This window comes from Rhinatrema bivittatum, chromosome 8, assembly GCF_901001135.1.
Source record: "Rhinatrema bivittatum chromosome 8, aRhiBiv1.1, whole genome shotgun sequence".
Classification (NCBI taxonomy): Eukaryota; Metazoa; Chordata; class Amphibia; order Gymnophiona; family Rhinatrematidae; genus Rhinatrema; species Rhinatrema bivittatum.
The window spans coordinates 105,590,824-105,613,161 of record NC_042622.1 but is presented as its reverse complement, the minus strand read 5'-3'; the positions used below and the strand labels follow the sequence as shown (position 1 = coordinate 105,613,161).

Sequence of the window (22,338 nt, the reverse complement as noted above, 5' to 3'; positions counted from 1 at the left end):
GAGTGCCCAGGAGAGGTAACTGGGCACACGTTTTAAGTGTGTCTGTATTGCATCGGCCTGAATGTTGGCAACCTTACTGGGTCATTTATCGTTTCACATTAGCAACTTATCATGTGCAATAATGCCGTAACGTGCACAATAAAAACATGCAATGCAAAATGCGTATGCAAATTAAAAATTGAGTATTCGAGTGGGAGGAGTTTGGGCAGAGTAAACGAAAATGAAGGTCTGCTAGCACAAAGTGCAATAGAGTAGCACATACTATTTTGGGATTTAACACCAGAAATAACTACACTTTTTTTTTTTTTTTTGCGATATAGTGAAAAACCTATTTAATGCGCTTCTGCGGCCAATAATGTGGATCGCAGATATTATTGCAGCGATTATCGCACATGATGAAAAGAAGAATTATAACAGACACACCTACCAGGCCTCCCTGCCCCAATAAAAACACCTGTTCTTACCTGGTCTAGCTTCCTTAAGCCATAATGTTTGTGGCAAATTTAATTGTTGGGGCATACTGGATGCTTCCGGAGGCAACAAGCGGAACAACAGCAACCTCAAGTACAGGTAAGGGCTATTCCAAGCCATCCAAGGGAAGTCCCTGCACCGGAGGCGGAGCCACTGGCCCCGCAGGGTCGGGGCCCAGGGCAGCGCCTGGCACACAGACGGCCATGGTGGAGGAGATACAGGGACCGCATCTTTCCTCCACAAACATCCTTGCTGGGCATGCCAGAGGACCATGTGGTTTGCAGATATCACTTCAGCTCTCAGGCTATCCTGGAATTATATGAAGAAATTTGAGGGGATCTGGATCCGGTCACCGAAAGGTCCACTCTGTGCCTGGCCTCACCAAACTGTTGTCCATCCTGCATTTGATGGCAACCGGCCCCTTCCAAACGACAGTAGAGGTCATGGGGGGAATGTCCCAAACCACTTTTTCCCACTGCCTGGACCAGATCATCACAGCAGTCTCTGACTGCATTAATCGCTACATAGCATTTCCTCGGGACAGGCAGGACTTGATGGACTTGAAGAGAGGCTTTTATGCTTTCACAAACTTTCCCAATGATCAGGGAGCTATCGACTGCACTCACGTGGCCATCATTCCAGCCCATGACAGGGAGGAGATGTACCGCAACAGAAAGCTCTTCCACTCCATTAACATGCAAGTGGTCCGTGATGCTCGAATGCACATCCTCGACGTGGTGGCCAGGTACCTGGGATTCCTTTATACTTAGGTAGTCAGGCCTGTGTGAAAATTCTGAGGATGGTGTGTACGATGATGGTTGGCTCATAGGTAAGAGAGACGCTTCTTTCTATATTCCATCTCTGTTTATGTGTTTGTGGCAAACTGCATGGACATGGGAGGTAGCTGGGGGGGAATCGAACAGCATCGTTGCCATGACAAGTAGCTTGTACAGTTACGTCTTCAGGCCATTGCCCCAGGGCCTGCCTTTTTTTTCCCCATGCTACAGAGGCCTGCTAATCTTGTGAGGGCAAACAATGCCCCTGCCCTAAAGCTTGGTGTGTGAGCAGGCACTAAACACTTTCAACGTGTTCATTTTCAAAATGGCCCTGTTCCTATCATCCCATTGGGAGCTACTTAAATATCACTGATTAATCACGAGCATGAAGTGTCTACACTGCTGGTACTGCACAATCACGTGTGGCAGGTTAGTTATGCCTCATCCAGATTGTTGGCCACAGTTTGGCTTGACCCTCACACTGCTGAACCAAAAGCAGTGACTGTTCATGTTGGTGGCCTAGCATATTCCCTGTGTCAGGGCTCACACATTGGTTTCTATGGAGGACATACTGAAGAGCAGGCAGGGACATTCGCAATCATACTATGAGATACTGTTTTTTCAGCTAACACAAGTGTGGCAGGTCTTCTGTATTGCTTCAGGGTTGGCAGACAGCTACCCACCAGTAGCCTTAGCTCACTTGTGAGGGCCTGGCACTTAGTTGTTGGAATACCCAGATGTGATTTAGTAGTCTGGAAGAGCAGAGCTACTTTTGATTACTGCTATCGAGCACATATACTAGCCCAGAACATACAACTACAGTACCTGCACCTAAATCAACTCCTTAAACTCTCTCATATCCCGGTTTTCCGCTATTATTAGGTATTACTCTACTCTATCATGTATGTAAATTCTGAGTATATCAAGTATGTAAACCTTGTTTTATTGTGTATGTAAATTTGTAAACCGCTTAGACGGACACGTAAGTGATCCCATGTGCGGTATATATCTCAATTGAGATGAATGTCGGTATATAAAAATAAATAAATAAATAAATAAATAAATAACTTTTAAATAAATAAATAAAACAGAACAATGTGATATGCACTTAGGATAGGCAAATCGGCCTTTAAGGCTCAGGGAAAGGTACAGGCTACCTTACATAGTCTTAGAGGATTCTGTGGTTTCCAAGCCAGATATGCAAGTGACAATGCTATGATTGATAGCTTAAATCTTTCATTGCTGCAGGAGATTTTGGGTACGGTTGCAGAACCTGGCTTCTCACATCCATTGCCATTCCCAACTCACTGGCAGAGACAAGGTACAATGAGGCCTTATGTGCTACCTGCTGTGTCATCGAACTCACCTTTGGAGTTCTCAGAAGTTCATTTTGCTGTTTGGACAAGACGGGTGGAGCTTTAATGTATGCCCCACCCAAAGTTGGAGATATAGTGCTGCTCTGCTGTACCTTCCATAATCTCGCTCTATGCCATGGACTATGAATGGATATACTTCCGGATCCCCATGTGTCCCCGCATGAGCCGAGGTCACCACGCTGAGTGGCAGCCAGCTTCACCAAAACCTTATACAATGCTACTTTGCCTGGTAGGCCTCATCTACCACACTCCTTGCAGGGAAGGAAGGCCAGTAGACTGTTAGCTGCTGCTCTCCTAACTATCATCTTTCTTTCTCTCATTACTTCTCTGTCCGTGTCAGTGTGTAACATAAAGCATGTATGCCTACTCAGGATTTGTCTTGACAATGGAGCCGTACAGTGTACTGGAAAAAGAGTTTTGAAAGTAAAGATGACATATAATACATGTGGCTGCCATAATGTGTTCTGCCTGATAGTGACACTAAAAGAGCCATGTTTGGTAGGGATCTGAATCGTGTGCCCGATCGTCTTAACGATCGAAATCGTCTGGCAGGAGAAGAAAATCGTGTTTGGCACGTTTTTTTAGTAAAAAATCGGTTTTTCCAATTAGTGCGCACTAACGGGAATTAGCGCACACTAACCATTGTTAGTGCGCACTAACAGAAATTGATACAATTTGACACTTTTCAGGGCAGTTTAGGCATGAATATGTATTCCTATTGGCTGTCCTCTTATTCATTGATGTTACCAAGGTTCCCACTGACAATATATGGGGGATGGGAAATGGAAATGGTAGGTAGCTTGACAAAAAAAGTAATGTGATTAGTCAATGTGACTAGAACTTGTGCCCTATCCCTAATACCGGGAGTGTTGTGATCTTCCTGCACGCAGTGCCCTATCCCTGATACTGAGAGTGTTGTGATCTTCCTGCACGCAGTGCCCTATCCCTGATACCGGGAGTGTTGTGATGATCTTCCTGCACGCAGTGCCCTATCCCTGCTACTGAGAGTGTTGTGATCTTCCTGCACGCAGTGCCCTATCCCTGATACCAGGAGTGTTGTGATCTTCCTGCACACAGTGCCCTATCCCGGTTACCGGGGGTGTTGTGATCTTCCTGCACGCAGTTCCCTATCCCTAATACTGGGAGTGTTGTGATTTTCCTGCACACAGTGCCCTATCCCGGTTACCGGGAGTGTTGTGATCCTCCTGATGGTTATTATTGGATTTAAGCGGTGCTACTACGTTAGTGATTTTGTTTTCAAAGTATGTAGCTAATTCTGTGCTTTGGTTAAAGCTTGGTCATCTGGAATAGTTGGTGGGGAAGATTTTGTAAGAGATGTGTCGTAAGAGAAGAGGGCTTTAGAGTCAAAGATAAAGTGGTGAATTTTAAGTGCGAAGAAATCCCTCTTTGTTCGGAGGATCATGTTCCTGTAACGGTGCATAGAATCTTTGTAGGCTGCTTGCGTCGAAGAGGAAGGGTTTTTCCGCCATTTGTGTTCTTTACATCTTAATTCTTGTTTGAGGGCTTTCAGTTCAGAAGTGAACCAGGGTTTCCTGTTGTCAGTATTCGGGTGTAAGACTTTCATGGTTGTAGGGCAGGTTAGATCTGCTACTTTATTGGATATTTTGAACCAAGAAGTGGTAGCCGCTTCAGCATCAGAGAGATCAAGGAGATTTAGTTCTTTGGTGAGGTAGGAGCTGAGGTTGTCTAAGGAGCATGGTTTCCTGAATTGGATGGTAGCCTTGTGGGATGGTAGGGGTGTGGTTTTGGATAACTAGGGTCGTTGTAATCAAAAGGTGGTCTGACCAAGGGATGGGAGAGCAAATGGGTTTAGTAGTGAAGGTGAGGCCTTCGTTTAAGAATATTAGGTCCAGAGTGTGACTTCCTTTATGTGTTGGGCTGTCTATGATTTGTTGGAAACCCAGGTATTTGAGTGAGGAGAGAAAGGTTTCACAATTTGAGGAATGTGGATGAACGTCGACGTGGAGGTTGAAGTTTCCCAAAATTATGGCTGGGGTGTCATAGTTAATATATTTGGCGATACGTTCAATAAGCGGGGAAGGGTCAGATTCTAGGAGCCCTGGGGGGGCGTAAATTAGGCATATTTGAAGCTGGGTGGATTTAAAGACTGCGAATTCGAGATTAGCTGCAGATTCTGAGTGTAAAAGTGCACATCTAAGTTCTTTTTTTACCGTGAGGAGGAGGCCGCTGCCTCTCTTTTTGAGTCATGGGATTGAGAAGGTGTCATACAACTGCAATGGAAGTTGGTTGATTAGCACTGTGTCCGTGGGTTTCATCCATGTTTCCGTAATTGCGCATATGTCAGGTTTGGTATCCAGTAGGTAGTCATTGAGAATGTGGGGTTTTTTAGTGAGCGATTGGGCATTAAACAGAGTAAGTGAGAACAAAGAAAGGCCCAGTAGTTGAGTGAGAGGGGAGATCATGATGGGGATCAGCCTTTTAGGTTGAATGTTAGGATGGGTGGAGGGTTTGGAGTAGTATCTGAAGTGGTTATGGATGATGGGTATTGGGAAGGTGAGCATGATGGCTGGTGTAAGTTGGTGGGTCCATTGAGTGGTCGTCTGCTGCTTGAGCCTAATGAGTAGGTTCGTCTGTTGAGTGTACGTCTGCTTCGTGAAAAACTGTTGAGGGTTGCTGTATGAGTCCGCTGAAAAACCGTCTGCTGAGCGAGTCCTTTGAGTGACCGTTTGAGTGAGTCTGCTGTATGTCCTTCTGTTTTGCGAGTCTGCGGGTCAACTGAGTGAACTAGTAAGGAATCGGCTTGCTGGGGGAAGAGTTTGACTGATGAAGAGGCTGGATGGATAATTGAAGAGATTTGATGATAGCTGGAGGAGGCAAGCTGTGAGCTGGGAGAAGTTGGAAGAATGGTAGAAAAGGTTGAATGGATACTGGAGATGGGACGTTTGAGACAGTGAAGGGATGAAGGCCGTCCGTGAAGGGGGGAGACGCCCTAGTCCTGGGGCTCGCAAAGGGGCGCACTAAGGGGCAGGCCCCTTAGGTCGCGCTCCTTCGGACGCGCGCCACCGCCAATTTAAAGGGTTTCTAGGAGCCCTCTGATAGGTCTGGGGCCTCTTCTGTGGGCACAGCTTACTCACGGTGTGGCGTTAGGGGCTTTCCTTTTTCGGTTCCGGCTTTCTCTTTTTTGTTTTTGTTTTTTTTAGTTTTAGTTCTTGGTTCCCGTTTGCGCCTCCTCTGCGCATTATCTGTCTTAGGGTGATAATGTCCAATGATCTGAAAGCGGCAAAGCAATGTAACATGGCAGTGGCTAACGCAAGAAGGATGCTAGGCTGCGTAGAGAGAGGCATAACCAGCAGAATAAAGGACGTGATATACCCCTGTATAGTTCATTGATGAGGTCTTACCTGTAATACCCTTAAGTTGGAGATTGTATCTCACAAAGGCTAAAGACATAAGAACATAAGAAATTGCCATGCTGGGTCAGACCAAGGGTCCATCAAGCCCAGCATCCTGTTTCCAACAGAGGCCAAAACCAGGCCACAAGAACCTGGCAATTACCCAAACACTAAGAAGATCCCATGCTACTGATGCAATTAATAGCAGTGGCTATTCCCTAAGTAAAATTGATTAATAGCCATTAATGGACTTCTCCTCCAAGAACTTATCCAAACCTTTTTTGAACCCAGCTACACGTGATGGATGCAGTCCAGAGAAAGGCAACCCAAACAGCTTGGAATCTCCAGCAAAAGAGTTATGAGACGAGATTGAAGGACCTAAATGTGTATATACTGGAGGAGAGGAGGCATGGCAGGGGTGATATGATATAGCCCTTCAAATACATGAAAAGTATTAATAAGGCACTGGAATCAAACCTTTATTTGTTGGAAAGAAAATTGTAGAACAAGAAGTTATAATATGAAGCCCCACACTGGACTAATGTCAGGAAGCATTTTTTCATGGAAAGGGTAGTAGATATATATAGAATGCCTACCCAATGGAGGTAGTGAGGACAAGGATAACACAGAAGATTCCTAGAGGCTAAATGATGGAGACTAAGAAAAGAATAACCTGTGTTGACTGGGATAACCTGCCCAGAGTAACAATTAATCTTATGAACATAAATATATCTAGATATGATATAAAGTTTGCTGAGCAAACTGGATGGACCGCTTGAATCTTTTTCTAGCGACATGTACTATGTTACTATGTAACTTAATTTTAATAATTAATTTTGCATTACTTATTGATTTGGCCGATGATCTGTTTCCAGTTATACCGTAATCATTTGCGTTAATTTTTATGCATGCTTTGCTGATGCATCAATGTATCCAGCTGTTCCCTCTATTAAGACTGTAGCTAACATATTACAATAATTATTTGCTCTGAGTATCCAAAGGCCAGTACATAATTGGTACTGGCCTTTGGATACTCATGATTGGTATCATGAATGTCGGTATAAAAAAGCCCTAAATAATAAATAAATGTCGGTATAAAAAAGCCCTAAATAATAAATAAATAAATAATCTTAACTGAAAACTGGCAGTGAAAATAAGATTTATAAATGTATACAATGCTGTCATTATTGACACACATCAAAATGGTTATAGTATTGCTACCCCAAAGCGGTGACAGATCTAAAGCAAATTTAATGATTATATAAACTGTAACATTGATTGGGGGGTGGTGGGATTGAAACTTGTGTTTTTAGGTTTTCTAATTACCAAGTCTATAAATTAGCTAATAATTAGAGTAGTACAGTCCAGAAACAGCTGACCCTTTCTAAGAGGATGGCACATTTTTAGAATGAGATCCTCCTCACCGTACCATCTAGCACCATAGCCTTCACTACCTTTACCACAAATCTACCATTAGCCAGTAGTACATTTTCTCAATGGAGGAAGGTAAATAGTATAGTGCCCCTAGCAATCTGTACTGGGACTGGTGCTTTTTAACATACCGGTATTTATAAATGATCTGGATAAGGGAATATATAAAGTGATCAAATTTGCAGCTGTTACAAAATTTTTCTCAGTTCTTAAACACAAGTTCAAGGAGGACCTTGAGTGACTGGGCATCCAAAGGCAGATGAAATTTAATGTGGACAAGTGCAAAGTAATGTGCATAGGGAAAAATAATCCAAACTGTAGCTACACAATGCCTGGCATTACCCATTGTGCACGTACACAAGACAGCACCTCTAAATAGGTGATATCACACTGTCTTATCATCATGTAACCTGGTTTATCCTCTACATTCCCTACTGCATCCACTGCTTCTTAGTGTTTGGGTAATTGCCAGGTTCTTGTGGCCTGGTTTTGGCCTCTGCTGGAAACAGGATGCTGGGCTTGATGGACCCTTGGTCTGACCCAGCATGGCAATTTCTTATGTTCTTATGCTGGCAATCAGTAGGATTGGTGCATCAACTTTCGGTGCAGTGTGGTGCCAGTCTCAGGGTAAGAAGCATAAAAAACTATGGGATCCACATAAGAATTGCCATACTGGGTCAGACAGTGTCCATTAAGCTCAATATCCTGTTTCCAACAGTGAACAATCTGGGTACCAAATACCTGGCAAAATCCTAAATAGATTCCTGTAACATACCATTAGACTGGATCCACACAGCACAGTAACTTAGAAACATAGAAAACATAGAAATGACGGCAGAAGAAGACCAAACGGCCCATCCAGTCTGCCCAGCAAGCCTCACACATTTTTTTCTCTCATACTTATCATTTTCTCTTAACTCTTGGTTCTATTTCCCTTCCACCCCCACCATTAATGTAGAGAGCAGTGATGGAGCTGCATCCAAGTGAAATACCTAGCTTGATTAGTTAGGGGTAGTAGGGGTAGTAACTGCTGCAATAAGCAAGCTACACCCATGTTTATTCCCTTTACCCAGACTATGTCATACAGCCCCTATTGGTTGTTTTTCTTCTCTCCTGCCGTTGAAGCGGAGAGCCATGCTGGTTATGCATTGAAAGTGAAGTATCAGGCCCTTTTGGTTTAGGGTAGTAACCGCCGTAACAAGCCAGCTACTCCCTGCTTTGTGAGTGCGAATCCTTTTTTTTTTTTTTTTTCTTCTCCCCTGCAGTTGAAGCTATTCTGGATATGCGTGAAGCCTCAGCTTTTCTTATTCCCCTGCTGTTGAAGCAGAGAGCTATGCTGGAAATGCTTGATGTATCAGCCTCTCCCATGCCATGAAGCAGAGAGCCATGCTGGATATGCATCGAAAGCGAAGTATCAGGCACATTTGGTTTGGGGTAGTAACCGCCGTAATAAGCCAGCTACTCCCCGCTTTGTGAGTGCGAACCCTATTTTCTTCTCCCCTGCCGTTGAAGCAGAGAACTATGCTGTATATGCTTGGAAAGTGAAGTATTAGGCTTATTTGGTTTGGGGTAGTAACCGCCGTAACAAGCCAGCTACTCCCCTCTTTGTGATAGCAAATCCTTTTTTCCACATTTCCTCTTGCCGTTGAAGCTTAGAGCGATGTTGGAGTCACAGTAAGCATCTGTATGTTTATTTAATAAGGGTATTGTTTCCGGGCAGTAGCCATCTTAACACTGTATTAAGCACTGCCCCTTCTGCCAAGTCGGGAGTAGGCCAAGCTGCGGTGAGAATCAGGGAGAGGATGTGTGAGCTTTTGGGAGGAAGGAATGTGGAAAGAATTTTCAGGGGAAGGAAGAATAAGCAGGGAGAACCTAGGGATTGGAGGAGTACGCGGGGGAGGGAAATGTGGAAAGATCTTGGTGGAAGTTAAGGGAAGGGAATGTGGGAAGCGCTTTCTGGGAACTAAGGAGAGGGAAGATTGAACCTGGGATGGGGGGGGGGGGGAGCAAAGAGAGAGGCAATGGAGATGAAGAGGGGAAAAGAACCCAGGATTAATGGACAGGGGCCAGGAAGTACTGGGACTTGAGAAAGTACCCTGGCTAGGAGGGAATGTGGCGGGAAAAGGGAAATGGTTATCAGATAGAGGGATATGAAGGAGCGAGGACTCTTGATTTTATGGGTTGGGGGGGGTTCCAGAAAGATAAGGCGAGAAGAATGGAGCAAAGAGCACAAAAAACAAGGAGAGGACGAATGGGGAAAGGTGAGCAGGCACTAAGGATCTGAAGAGAGCAGGAGCAAGAAAAGTAACGAATGAAGCAAGAGAAGAGAGCAGAAAGAGAAAGCATTAAAATATCCACTTTGAATGAAAACGACAAAGGGAAAACAGAAGGGTAAAAAATGATATCCGATGAAGCAACAGAACAAAAAAAAGAACTAAGAGAGAATATTAATAGCATGGGTTTAAAATATCCTAGGAACAAAGTCTCTACTCTAACCTGGCCATGTCTTTCACACATAATTTAAATGTTAATATCTGGATTTTGTTGCCTGAACTGATTTTTTTCTGGTGCGTAATTCATTCTGTTGCAAGTAGGACATAATATGAAGAGTATGCTTTTGAGAGTAGATTACAATTTTTCAAAGGGACAGTCCACCAAACAACAGCCCCTCATCTCAAGCTATTTTATGATGTTATCTCCCGTCCTTTTTATTTTCTTTTTGAAAATGTGTTTTTGTAATTGTAACCACTTATATTTTTGTTGTTTTTAATGATGTTTATGTGATGTGAACCGTTGTGATGTTTCCTTTCGAATGACGGTATACAAAACTTTTTAAATAAATCCCCCACCCACAAATGAACCTGATTACTGGTACTACAGTGAACAGCTTCAGCTACCAAAAAATATTTTTTCACTCGAGCCACAACGAAGCTCTAGAATTCAATGCTGGAGGCAATTAGTGTAGCTGGATTTGAAAAGGTTTGGAAAAGTTCCTGGAAGAAAAATGATTAACCACTTAGACTTGGGGAAAGCCACCACTGATCCCCGCGCAAAAGCAGCATGAAATCTACTATTTTGAATCCTGTGTGGAGCTTTCTACCCGGATTGGCAACTGAAACAGGATCCTGGAAATGATAGACCCTTAGCCTGCCTCAGTAGGGTAGTTCTTATTAGAGCGGTGTATGCGCTGTTTGTAAAATAAATACATACAAATTATGGAGCTTCCAGTACGGAATAAAATGCAGCAATTGAGGAGTAGAAGAAATTCCAGCAATACCGTGCAAAAGCAGCTAGCAGCATACACAGCACAAGAGCTGAAACTGCTGGGGAACCGGTACAAATTCTGACCCTGCAAGAGCCCAGGGTACTCCCCCGCCCACCGCCTTTTCAAGGCTAGTCCTGCTGGGCATGATTTATTTATCTGATTTATATTCAATTTCTTTTAGGTACTTCAAAGTGGATTACATTCAAGTGTTGTAAAACTTATTTCGTTATTCTTAGTGCCTCTGGATATTTCCAGATATGGATATGGCTCACTTTGGACGTGGCCATTCGACCCAGTTCCTGCAGCAAGGAAACTACGGACCAGTCTTTAGAGCCGACGTACTAGTGCACTGTAGGTAGTTGCAGTTCTCGTTCTCTGCCACTGACGTCAATACAAATACCATAATGCACCGGGGGTTGCGGGTAAGGGTTGGCCAGAAAACTAGGACAGAGTTGAATCTTTCACTTCAACACTTGTCGGCTGAAGAAACTACGGTACTGACGGAGCATAGCGAGCGATGGCAGCCTCCCCCTTCCTGACTTTACCTCCGGAGCGCAGTGGCGGAGACTCCCTCAGCTTCAGCTACGAACGTTAGGTGGGGAGGGAGGGTGGCTGTATGGAATTTGGTGACGTTCCCTCGGCCCCGGAGTTGGAGGGGGCGGGGCAAGAATATAGTGACGTCCCCTCGGCCCGAAGTTGAACGGGGCGGGGTAGGAATTTGGTGACGTCCCCTCGGCCCGGAGTTGAACGGGGGCGGGGTAGGAATTTCGTGATGTCCCCTCGGCCCAGAGTTGAACGGGGGCGGGGTAGGAATTTCGTGACGTCCCCTCGGACCTGGCCTTGCCTCTTCCCCCGCCGCGCTCAGAGCTGGGGGTGAGGGAGCGGCTGACCCGGAAGCGGCCTCAGCGGGGACTAGGAGCACGGGGAATCGCTTCCGGTTGCGGCGGGAGTGGGGCTGGGAGTGTGGGAAGCGCGGCTGCGGCGCCAGGCCTGCGAGCGCCCTTGGAGCGATGTGAGAAGGAACTGCGAACGGAAGGTGAGTAGGGACCAGAAAGGGAACTGAAACGGGACTTGCCTCAGGGAACTGTGATGCCACACTCCTTGCCCTGCCCCTGGAGCTTCCCGCTCGCAACCCATGGGGATCTGGGAAAAAGGTCTCAGTTATATTTAAATTCCCGTTGAGTCCAAAAATAATGATAGTAGTACATACAGCTTTATATGTCGAAAAATTAATATGGGCATAGCTTCAATGTTTTAAATGGGGGAGAGGGCGTAAAATGTATATTTTTATTTAAGCCAGGTATTTGAGTGCATTCATTTTCAGCTTTAAAATAAAAATCGTGTATGTTGATGGTAGTTGCAGTCCTTGACAAATTAAATAGGCAAGTATTTTATTCCTTTTTGTATACCTCTGTCATGGAATTTGGGATCGGGAGAAGTTACTTTTTCCCTTTAGGTTATTGCGGGATTCAAAATCCTTATTAGCGATTTGTTGCCCTTTTTTAACCTAAAGAAATCTCTTTCCGGCTGATGACTAGTAGGGCTCCTCCATATAACCTTTATCTGCATTTAGAAGGGAAAATGCAATCAAATCTAAGCTTTTCTTTCTTGTAAAGGAGCATTTTGTGTGGCTCTTTCTCCTCCTTTGCCAAATGACTCCTTGGAGGTCTTTGAGATGTTGGTTACTGGATGCTACTTAAAGTCGGAAGGAAACTGCATTTTTTTCCAACTTATCGCTAAAAACTTGAATGAAGTATGAGTGAGACCGATTGGTGAAAGAAACTTGAGAGAAAATGAGCCGTGCACAGTATTAACATACAAAATGAATTATCGCTTGCTTTTCAGAGTATTTGCACAACTTTTAAAATATTTTCAAAAGATATGTAGTCAAAATGAAACTTTCTCTTATGGTGAAACTTTATGTAAGGAGTAGAATTGGGGTGTGGCTATGCTGATCCTCGGTAATGTATATGAGGCATGAGTAGCTTAAAGAATGGGCGTGGGTTTAAGTACATTAAAAAAATGTAGCTATCATAGCTATATCTTGCTCAAAAAATCAGACACATGTAAGAAATATATCATAGAACAAAAGACCAGAACATGGTCTCAGATTTTCAGTGTTATCCATAGGAATGTTATTCCCATGGGAATCCCATGGGACACGTCCCATGGGATGGGACGGGACGGCACACATTTGTATTTCCCATGGTAGTCGATACTTGATATTGTAAAATAAATTTAGGCTGAAATTGTCATACTTAGATTATACTTTTGAGTGTTAAAGTTAATAAAGTTAATAAATTTTGTCGTTTTGCATGTCTCTTTGTACATGTAGTCCTATTTAGTAGACACTAAACGTAAACTTTCATAAATTTAATAATTTTATTTGAACTGTATTCCATATTAATATTGTAATGGGAATCCCATGGAATGGGATGGGACAGGCATAAATTGCCATGGGATGGGATGGGACAGAAAAATATGTCCCATGGACAAGCCTGCAGATTTTGCTCCTTTTTTATTGATGCTGTTTTGCTTTTTTTATATTTTGCTTTTTTTCTCAATTTTAAGTTTAATTTTTTTTTTCTTTTTGCTTTTCTAAATTTGATGCCAGGTGACTTGGCTCCTGGGATTTTTCCAGCCTTACATGGGATAGGGTCAAAATAAATACTAGAACAAATTAAAAAAAAAATTGTTAAAGGTAGAGAGCTGCTGTTTTAATAAAAATAAATTATGCCATGTATTAAGAGGGTTATTTGGCTATTTAAATAATACAGATAATGGAAATAATTTTAAAGTACTCCTTAAGAATTTACAAATTGCATCATGAAATTAGAGTATTCTAGTATGTCTGTCTATTTGTTCTTTTAAACCAATATTCTCTCTTATATATGATGGAAGCAATAGATTCATCAGTACTGAATATATAATAAAGCAATGAGAGAAAATTAGGCCTAATGAGAATTCTTCGCACTTGTGGTACATGCCCTATTCCAGGGGATAATTTTTTATTTAAAACATATATCCAGGAGCAACACCTACCTAGGTAGTTGTAGTGAGGTTCATAGCGCCGTGATCTCAGCCCTGGTTCCAACTGAGCAAGAGGTCAAAAGAAGCAGGAGGAAACTGCTGGATCAGAACAAAGCACATACATACATAGCCTTGAGGTTTCTGAATTTAAAATCTTAACAGTAAAATTGTTCAAGCAGAATAGTAATCAGCATCTTTATTTAAAGAAGTCTATGTCTAATAAAGGTTTTACTTGAGGCACTCTTTAAACTCAGACTTGATTCATGAATTTAATATGTACATGGTGATGCACATAGGGAAAAATAACCCATGCTATAGTTACAAGATGTTAGGATGCATATTAGGAGTTACCACCCAGAAAAAAGATATAGCGTCATAGTGGATAATACATTGAAATCTTCGGCTCGGTGTATTGCAGCAGTCAAAAAGCAAATAATGTTAGGAATTATTAGAAAGGGAATGGTGAATAAAACAGAGAATGTCATAATGCCTCTGTACCCCTCCATGGTGAGATTGCACCTTGAGTAGTGAGTACTGTGTATAATTTTGGTTGCCGCATCTCTAAAAAGATATAGTTGCACTGGAGAAAATACAGAGGAGCGACCAAAATAAAGGGGATGGAACAGGTCCCCTATAAGAAAAGTTAGTTTATTGCTATTTAGCTTGGAGAAGAGATGTCTGAGGGGGATATGACAAGAGGTCTATAAAATCATGAGGCCTAGAATGGGTAAATGTGAATCGGTTATTTACTCTTTCAGATAATAGGACTAGGGGGCACTCTATGAAGTTAAGTAGCACATTTTAAAACAAATCGGAGATTAGCCACTGTTGGAAACAGGATCCTGGAATTGATGGACCCTCAGTCTGACCCGGTATGGCAATTTCTTATGTTCTTATATTAATTGATTTGGGCGTCTTAGAGAGTGAATAGCAGAAAACAGTGAATTCGATATTATAAAAGATATTCCGGTTATATATGGCAGAGAAATTATTGTTCAGTTTGAAAAGGGATGTTAGTATGCAGAAGTAACTACTATAGATGCTTCATTAATACCCTACCTATAGACATGTTAACTGACTCGTTTATCAAATACATACGTGTCTTTTATTGGCCTTTAGAAACCTATAGATTGGAATATACTTATTCATGCTCTAGGCTGAGGTCGCTCTGACAGAAGTGTGGCCTTGCCAAAGCAGCTTCTATTATAACCTGAGAACAAGTCTGTGAGGGTAAATCTCCATTTCTTTTTTTCACAAAGTAGCAATAGTGCTCCATTGCAGTATTTTCTTACTTAATGCAAAATGGCCATCACTATGGTTGTTTCTACATTTATTTGCCAGTCTTAGCCAGTCATAGTGATCTATTTTTCATTCATTATCAAAGCAGTGCATAGAGTTGCTGTGGAAAGCACCCTCATTGCACGGAGTACAAACCTTTGCAGCAGCCAGAAGCATTTACAATCACAAAAAGACACATCCAGAAAACTTTAAACCAAGGTTTAAACGTGGCTACTCTGCATCCCTTCACATTCTTTCAACTCTGGTGTACAGCAATCTTCTTGGCCTCCATATCCACTATCTATTTTTCAGGAGAGCTCTTAAGATGAAATTTCTTGAATATGGCATTTTAAGTAATCTGCACAGGCATTGTCTCCAAAAGGCGAGACCCACTGGCATTGAGAAGCCACTAAAATACTTTAGTATCAAACACTGTTTAAGGCTTCACAACACTCGTAAGTTCTTCTGGTGATGCACTGATACTTATGCAGAACAAATCAGATTTCAAGTGGGCGCACACAGTAAGGGGGAATACACAGGGAGAAGGGGGGGAGTAGAGAACCAGGAGATAAAGTAAGCGAAGTGTGGAGTAAGGCGTGCAAGGGATACTTATTTATCTGTGGATGAGTAGCCTGCCCTTGTGTTCCTATTTCTGGAGTTGGCTGACCAGGGGCAGATGTTATACCCAGGAGAAGAATGAAGGCGGAGGATGGGTTCTGAATGCTGCCTGGCATGATGCCAGCAAGGGTTCTGGAAAGCAGATGCCTTATCTTCATGACCCTGAGACAGCCAGTAGTTTCATTCCATGGACACTGATTACATGTGACTTTTTAACTGACATGTTGTAGGATGGCAGCCTGCTTCATGTTTTACATGATTCTGCCATATTTCCTGCATGTCTGTGAAATGTCTAGTACACATTTCCCGCATGACTGTAAACTGTACCTCACCCACCAGTAGCTTCTTACAGCTAACTATTAGAATGCAGCTCAGTTGCATGTTGAGCCTTTGGTTGAACAGTCAGAAAAGTATATAAGCAGGAGGTTGTTTGTCCTGGTGGGTCTGGTAATACTTTCCATACTTTCTCTGGAGATCCTGTTCCAGACTCCGCATAAGAACTGACTCATAAAAATTTCTCTTGGCCTCCCTCTTCCCATTTGGATAGATCAGGTGCAGGTGAACTGCAGTCCTGTAATGTCACAATTTTCAGGACATCCACAGTGAATATACATGAAGTATATTTACATGCTAGGCAGGCAGTGCATGCATACATATACCACATGTGTATTCATAGAAACATAACTGCAGAAAGACCGAATGGCCCATCCATCCAATTAATTTAGCTTTATAATTCTTATCACTTCCTTAGAGATCCTCTGTATTTATCACATGCTTTCTTGAATTCACATACTGTTTGTTTCTACCACTTCCACTGTGAGGCTGTTCCACACATCTACCACCCTCTCTGTAAAGAAATATTTCCTAACATTGCTCCTGAGTCTACCTCTTTTCAACCTCATCTCATGACCCCTCGCTCTAGACCCACCTTTCCATTGAAAAAGGCTCACCTCCTGTGCATAGAAATTTTAGAGATATTTGAATTCCTCTATAAAATGTTCTATGTAAAGGCTATGCCTATATATACCCTGGTTTTAAGTTATATGTAAACCGACACGATGTGCAAACGGTTGTCGGTATATAAAAGCGTTTAAATAAATAAATATCACCCCTATCTCATCTTTCCTCTAGGGCAGTGGTTCTCAACCTTTTTCCCCATCATGACACACCTGACAGACCACGCTCACATGTGTGACACACTACTCGTTATAATTAACGGCAGAAATAAAAATAAAGGCCCAGTATTATTTTTATTAAGAATGACACAAGGGAAAGATACTGTCTGAACAGAAATTGCATAAATAGTAAACATCCCACACCAAAACAGCACCAATTTCCAGTACTCTAACAGTAAACACCTTACTTAAGAAAAGGCAACACTGAAAATATTACACCAGGCCTTAAGACATCAATACACCTCCTATTAGGAAAAAGGAACAAGCCAGGCTACTATACACAGAAAGTCCATGCCAGCAGAAAACCTCACCTGAATCACATGTGCTGACCCTCACCTAACAAAGAATAAAGAGACCAAAACGCATAACTGGAAGTATGCAGACAAAAACTGAATTGGAAACTGCAACAAGCCAGGGTCTCTGTTATGCAGTGTGACAAAGGAAAAAGAGAAGCATTGCCAGTCCCTATAAAACAAATCAAGAAATATAAAATCAGTAGCAGTAAAACCATACTAACAAAAAGAACAGATTATTTCAAAACAGCTGATGAATGGAATATCCAATAATTAAAAACTCATATAAAAATTTTCTAGATACCAATAAAATATTTTAAAATAGCAGACACAAAGGCCCAATAATGAAAAATGATACAAAAACGTTTTGCTCTGCATACCTGGGAACGTTTGATATCCAGGTGCCCTGAGATTGTTTTGAATTAGCAGAAGGAGGGATTTGTTTGCTAGCAACTTTCTCCTCTCTCTCTCACACTGGTTCTCAATCACTCACATATACACATGCTTTTTCTCTCTCACTTATATAGGCTCTTAATTACACATTTACACACATGCTGTCTATCTTTTCACGCTTACACATACAGGCTTTCAATCACACACATACATGCTGTCTTTTTATCTCACACACAGGCTCTCAATCACATACTTGCATGCTCCCTCACCTAACCCAGCTCTCAATCACACACAGACACACACATGGCCTCTCTTGTACTTATACACACAGGCTCTTAATCATACATACAAATGATCTCTCTCACACACATATACTCTTTCACACAAACAGGTTTTCAATCACAAACGTACACATACAGGATCTCAGTCATACACTTCCATTTATGCTATCTCTCACACACAGGCTCTCAATCACACACGTACTCTTTCACATATATATAGGCTCTCAATCATTCACATACATGCTGTCTCACACACAGGACCTGAAACACATATGCTTGCTCATTCACTCACTCCACCCCCCCGACCTAGGGACTGCAACAGCCTCCTCCACTTCCAACCCTAAAAGCAGTAGCAAACTCCTTCACTTTCAGCCCTCGTGGAGAAAGGAGTCCCATCGGCTGTGGGGGTTGAAGTTGTTCTTCGTTTTTCTCCGAGCCGCGCTGCTCATTCCTCTCTTCTCTTCTTCGGGCCAATGCTACCCGGACTAGTGTGGTCTCTTCTTCCCGCACACGCGCCCGCTGCTCACCACTTCCTCTTCCGGGCCATGGGGGAGGGAAGAAGAGAGCTTGCCGGTGCCGCTGACTCCAGCTGTCCTGCTGCTTTCTGTCCAGGCTATCAGCGTTTTAATCATAGGTGGAGGACCAATTTTCTCGGGTAGGGGGAGCAGCTGGATCAGCGGGGGACCAGGAAGTGTGGCGACACACTGGATGACAACACTGCTCTAGGGTATAGATGTTTAGATCTTTAAAATGAAGAATGTACTTTAGAATGATGAATTGTGAATATCCTGAAAATCAGACCTATTTGCGGCACTCCGGGACTGGAGTTGCCTACCCTGGGATAGATTCAGAAGGTGCAGCATGAGAAAAATGAGATGTCAAAGAAGGAGCTCCCCAATAACCCAGAGGCCCATGGTGGTTCCACTCCCTTTCTTCTACAGTGGCAGCATTTGGAGTTTTGTCCCTTGGACCCATGTCTAACCTTCCTTTCTCCTGCCTGGATGGTGAAGGGTGGTGAAGTTTTGTAAGAGCGTAAAGGCTATGTTTCAGATGAGGCATGACAGGAATGATTGAGGAGACTGGCATAAGAGGAATCCTTTACTCAAGTGTTTCCCCAACCCTTTCCTGGAGGCACATCTAGCCTGTTGCTACAATGAATATGCATAAGATTTATATACACTGGGTCTCCAGTGTATGCAGATCTGTCTTGTGCATATTCATTATGTTCATCCTGAAAACCAGACTGGTTAGGTGTACCTCCAGGAGCGGGTTGAGAAACACTGCTTTACTCAACCACATTGATAGCTCTAGTGTCCTCACACTCATGCATCAACTCCATTTAGGTCACTGACTTGGATATCAGTGTTATTTAAAACTGATACACTTTTGAGACATGGCTTAGCTTTTCTGGACATATAATGTACAGCAGTCTTTGATTAGGTCTCATATGCTCTTTACACTACATTAATTAACTAAAACTGTCTATCACCCACAATGTAGCTGTTCTTGTCTTAATTTGTTGTTCTCTGGAAAGACATGAGGGTCATGTGGGAGAGGAAATGGTGCCGCCTTTGGATTCTTTGGCTCCTCCAGGTATTGTTGTCCCCTTAAGTGTGTACTACATAAAAGAAAGGCACAGTAAGCTCTAACATGTTAGCCTAGATTATGATGTCTACCCTTAATATCCAGGGTGGCCCATGGAAAAGTAGCCTGCCTCCAATGCACTGGTATTGAAGGCAGACTACTTTTTCATGGGCCACCCTATATATTAAGCATGTTATAATACTGTTCGTTCTTATCATATATGTTATATAACCCTGGCCTGGAGGCATACATAACTGGTTTTGGTTTTTAGGATATCTGTAATGAATCTGCATGAGATATTTGCATCCACTAAAGATCTAGTCTGTGCAAATCTGTATCATATATATCCATAGTTTAATATCTAGAAATGTATGGCTCTAGGACTAGGTTGGAAAACATAATTTCTTTTGACCTTTACTCTGTGGGTTTGCACAATGATGATTGTGATAAAACTATATTACTGTTGGGTATCATTCTTATTAGAATTAGTTGACTCCTTCCAGCTCCAAGTTTCTCCAACAATGTTGTGACTGGCCATATCCTCCAAGGGAATTAATTGCAAGAGGCATGATACTGGCCCCCACCCCTCACCTCCTCTCTTAATACTTCTGGCATGCCATCTCATTCTGGCTTATCTTGCAGACCACTTGTGAGCTTGCAGCTCTCCATTTATATTTGTTTTATACTTTCATGTGCCACACCAGTGTTGTTGATGGCAGTCTGGACTTGAGGCTAGATATGCGTTGCTGCTTCTGCAAGCTGTCAATGACTCTAGGGCAGGGGAAAGCAAACTTTTGGGCCCAAGGATTGCATTGGGGGCCTGGTCAGAGGAGCCAGGGGCATGCACTTGCCACCAGGGACTAGAATCCCTTTCCTTGCTGTGGGCTGGATGGAAAACTCCAACAAACCAGATGAGGCTTGCAGACTACAGCTTGTCTCCCTCTGTCCTATAATGATCCTTATAGAACTGTTGGTAATGTTGGGCAACCTCATAGACCAAGATCTCCGGTCCCCTGGATGAAAGTTTGCCAATCAGGGCTTTTCTTCTATACTTGGTTCTCTGCTTGTTGGTAGCTAGTGGAACCTCTACATTCCTCTGGTCCCTAGAACAGTGTTTTTCAACCCAGTCCTCAGGGCATACCTAACCAGTCAAGTTTTCAGGATATTCACAGTGAATATGCATAAAATAGATTTGCATACAATGCTGAAAACTTGACTGGTTAGGTGTGCCCCGAGGACTGGGTTGAGAAGCACTGCCCTAGAGCCTGAGGATCGGCCAAGGTCCTAACTACAGCCATTTTGAATGGTTGAGATCCCCATAAGCTGCATGCTATTTTAGCTGCAAACTGTTGCCTTGTACATCCAGTTTGCAGGAAGTTTCTATATATAAGCATCCTGTTCTCCCAGTGAAGGTGTTTATCATCTGTATCTTACGAATGATGTAATTCGTCGTATTGAGGATATTTGTGTGTTAAGTGCTACTGGTCTCTTTGTTTGTCCCCTGTAAATTAGTACTTGGATGATGTCTATATAATTTCCATTGATCTGGGCATGTTTTGTATTTTTATGATTATATTTCCATCTTCCATCAGGTGTGCAGATGTAATGCTCTGCTTTGATCCTGATAGGCATTTGCAAGGTTTTAGAATGGCGACTTTTCCCATTGTTTTCTATGGAGCTGAGCTGCTTAAGTAGATTGAAGCATGTTTAAATGACATAGTAACATAGCAGTTGTTGGCTGATAAGAGCCTTTTGGCCCGTCAAGTTTGTCTATGTAGTTGTGCCTTCTACTGTGTAACTGCAGACATTGCTTGATCTCTAGTCTTCTCCCTTCCTTGCTCTTCCCAGTTGCCTCTCTGTCCCAAGTACACTTCAGTTCTTTCCAGGCCTGGATCTGTCAACAGGCACACTAGGCCTGTGCCTAGGGCAGCAGGCTGGCTGAAGATTTATTGCCTTTCAGCAGAGAGCAGCTCTCTGATTCCTGATGCAGCTCCTTACCTCCAGGGACTTTGCAGGAAACAGAAGAGCCTGCAGCAGATGGGGCAAAGAAATATCATTTTGGGGAGACTAGAAGAGGCTGAGTAGAGATCATTGGAGGGTGGGAAGAAAGGCTGGGGGTTGAGAGGGGATCAGCTGTTGGGCATATGTCTGTGTGAAAGAGGATCAAGAGTAGGGGGGTAGTGTTCATGTGTGTGAGAGAAGAGGGGTTCATGTCATGTGTGCATGGTGATATTGGGTGTGGTGATAAATAGTAGATGCAAGGAGGTGCAAGACCAGAGCATGGAAGGGATATCTCCCTTCTCCCCACCCGCTGCAATTCAAATCCTCCCTCCCTTGATGTTAGATTATTTCCCCCAGATGCAAAAACCACCCTTCCTACCTTTCCCTTCTCCCCCAGTCCTGGAAACCATTCCCCAACCCTTCTTACTCCCTCTTCCCCTTCAATTCAGGAACCTACCTCCCTCTCCCTCCTCCATCCCAGATTCCTAATCTTTCCCCACCCCTAGTCCTCTTTCCTTCTCGTACTCCTCCCCCTTTCTCCTCTACCCATCCCAGAGGTCTCCCAGTACTTACTTGAAATCTCTTTTGTTCATCCAATAAAAATAAAATAAAATTATGCGAATGTAGTCTAAAACTATTTTATTTTTATAATGTAATATAAAAGATGGAAATGGTAGACAATTTGCTTCAGAATTTTTTAATTTTGCCACAAGAAACTAGGGGACTATGTTCTAGATCTCCTGTTCCTGTTGTCCAGCATTGAAGGGGTGACAGTGCCTAGGGAGGCCAAAATCCTAAATCCATCTTTGATTCTATCATTGTTTTGGTTGCTAACAGCCATGTTGGTAGATATTCCAGGCATAGTACACAAGCTTCATTACAAGCTGCAGACTCATCCCTCTCCCAATATGCCAGGGGTAGGCAACTTCATACCATGGAGGTGGTGTATGCAAATTCATGGTGGATACCTTCAAAACCTGACTAACTTGTGG

The 22,338-nt window shown here is 42.9% G+C and overlaps 1 protein-coding gene across 2 annotated transcripts in view; it reads left to right on the top strand.

Annotated features, from left to right (window-relative positions):
- The first annotated feature begins 11,460 nt into the window (after positions 1-11,460).
- Positions 11,461-22,338, top strand: part of ZBTB34 (zinc finger and BTB domain containing 34) — a 71,717-nt gene continuing 60,839 nt past the window's right edge. For both annotated transcript variants that reach the window (XM_029612882.1, XM_029612883.1), the window contains exon 1: positions 11,461-11,729. The gene's annotated coding sequence lies outside the window, so the exon portion shown is untranslated. The remainder of the gene's footprint in view (positions 11,730-22,338) is intronic.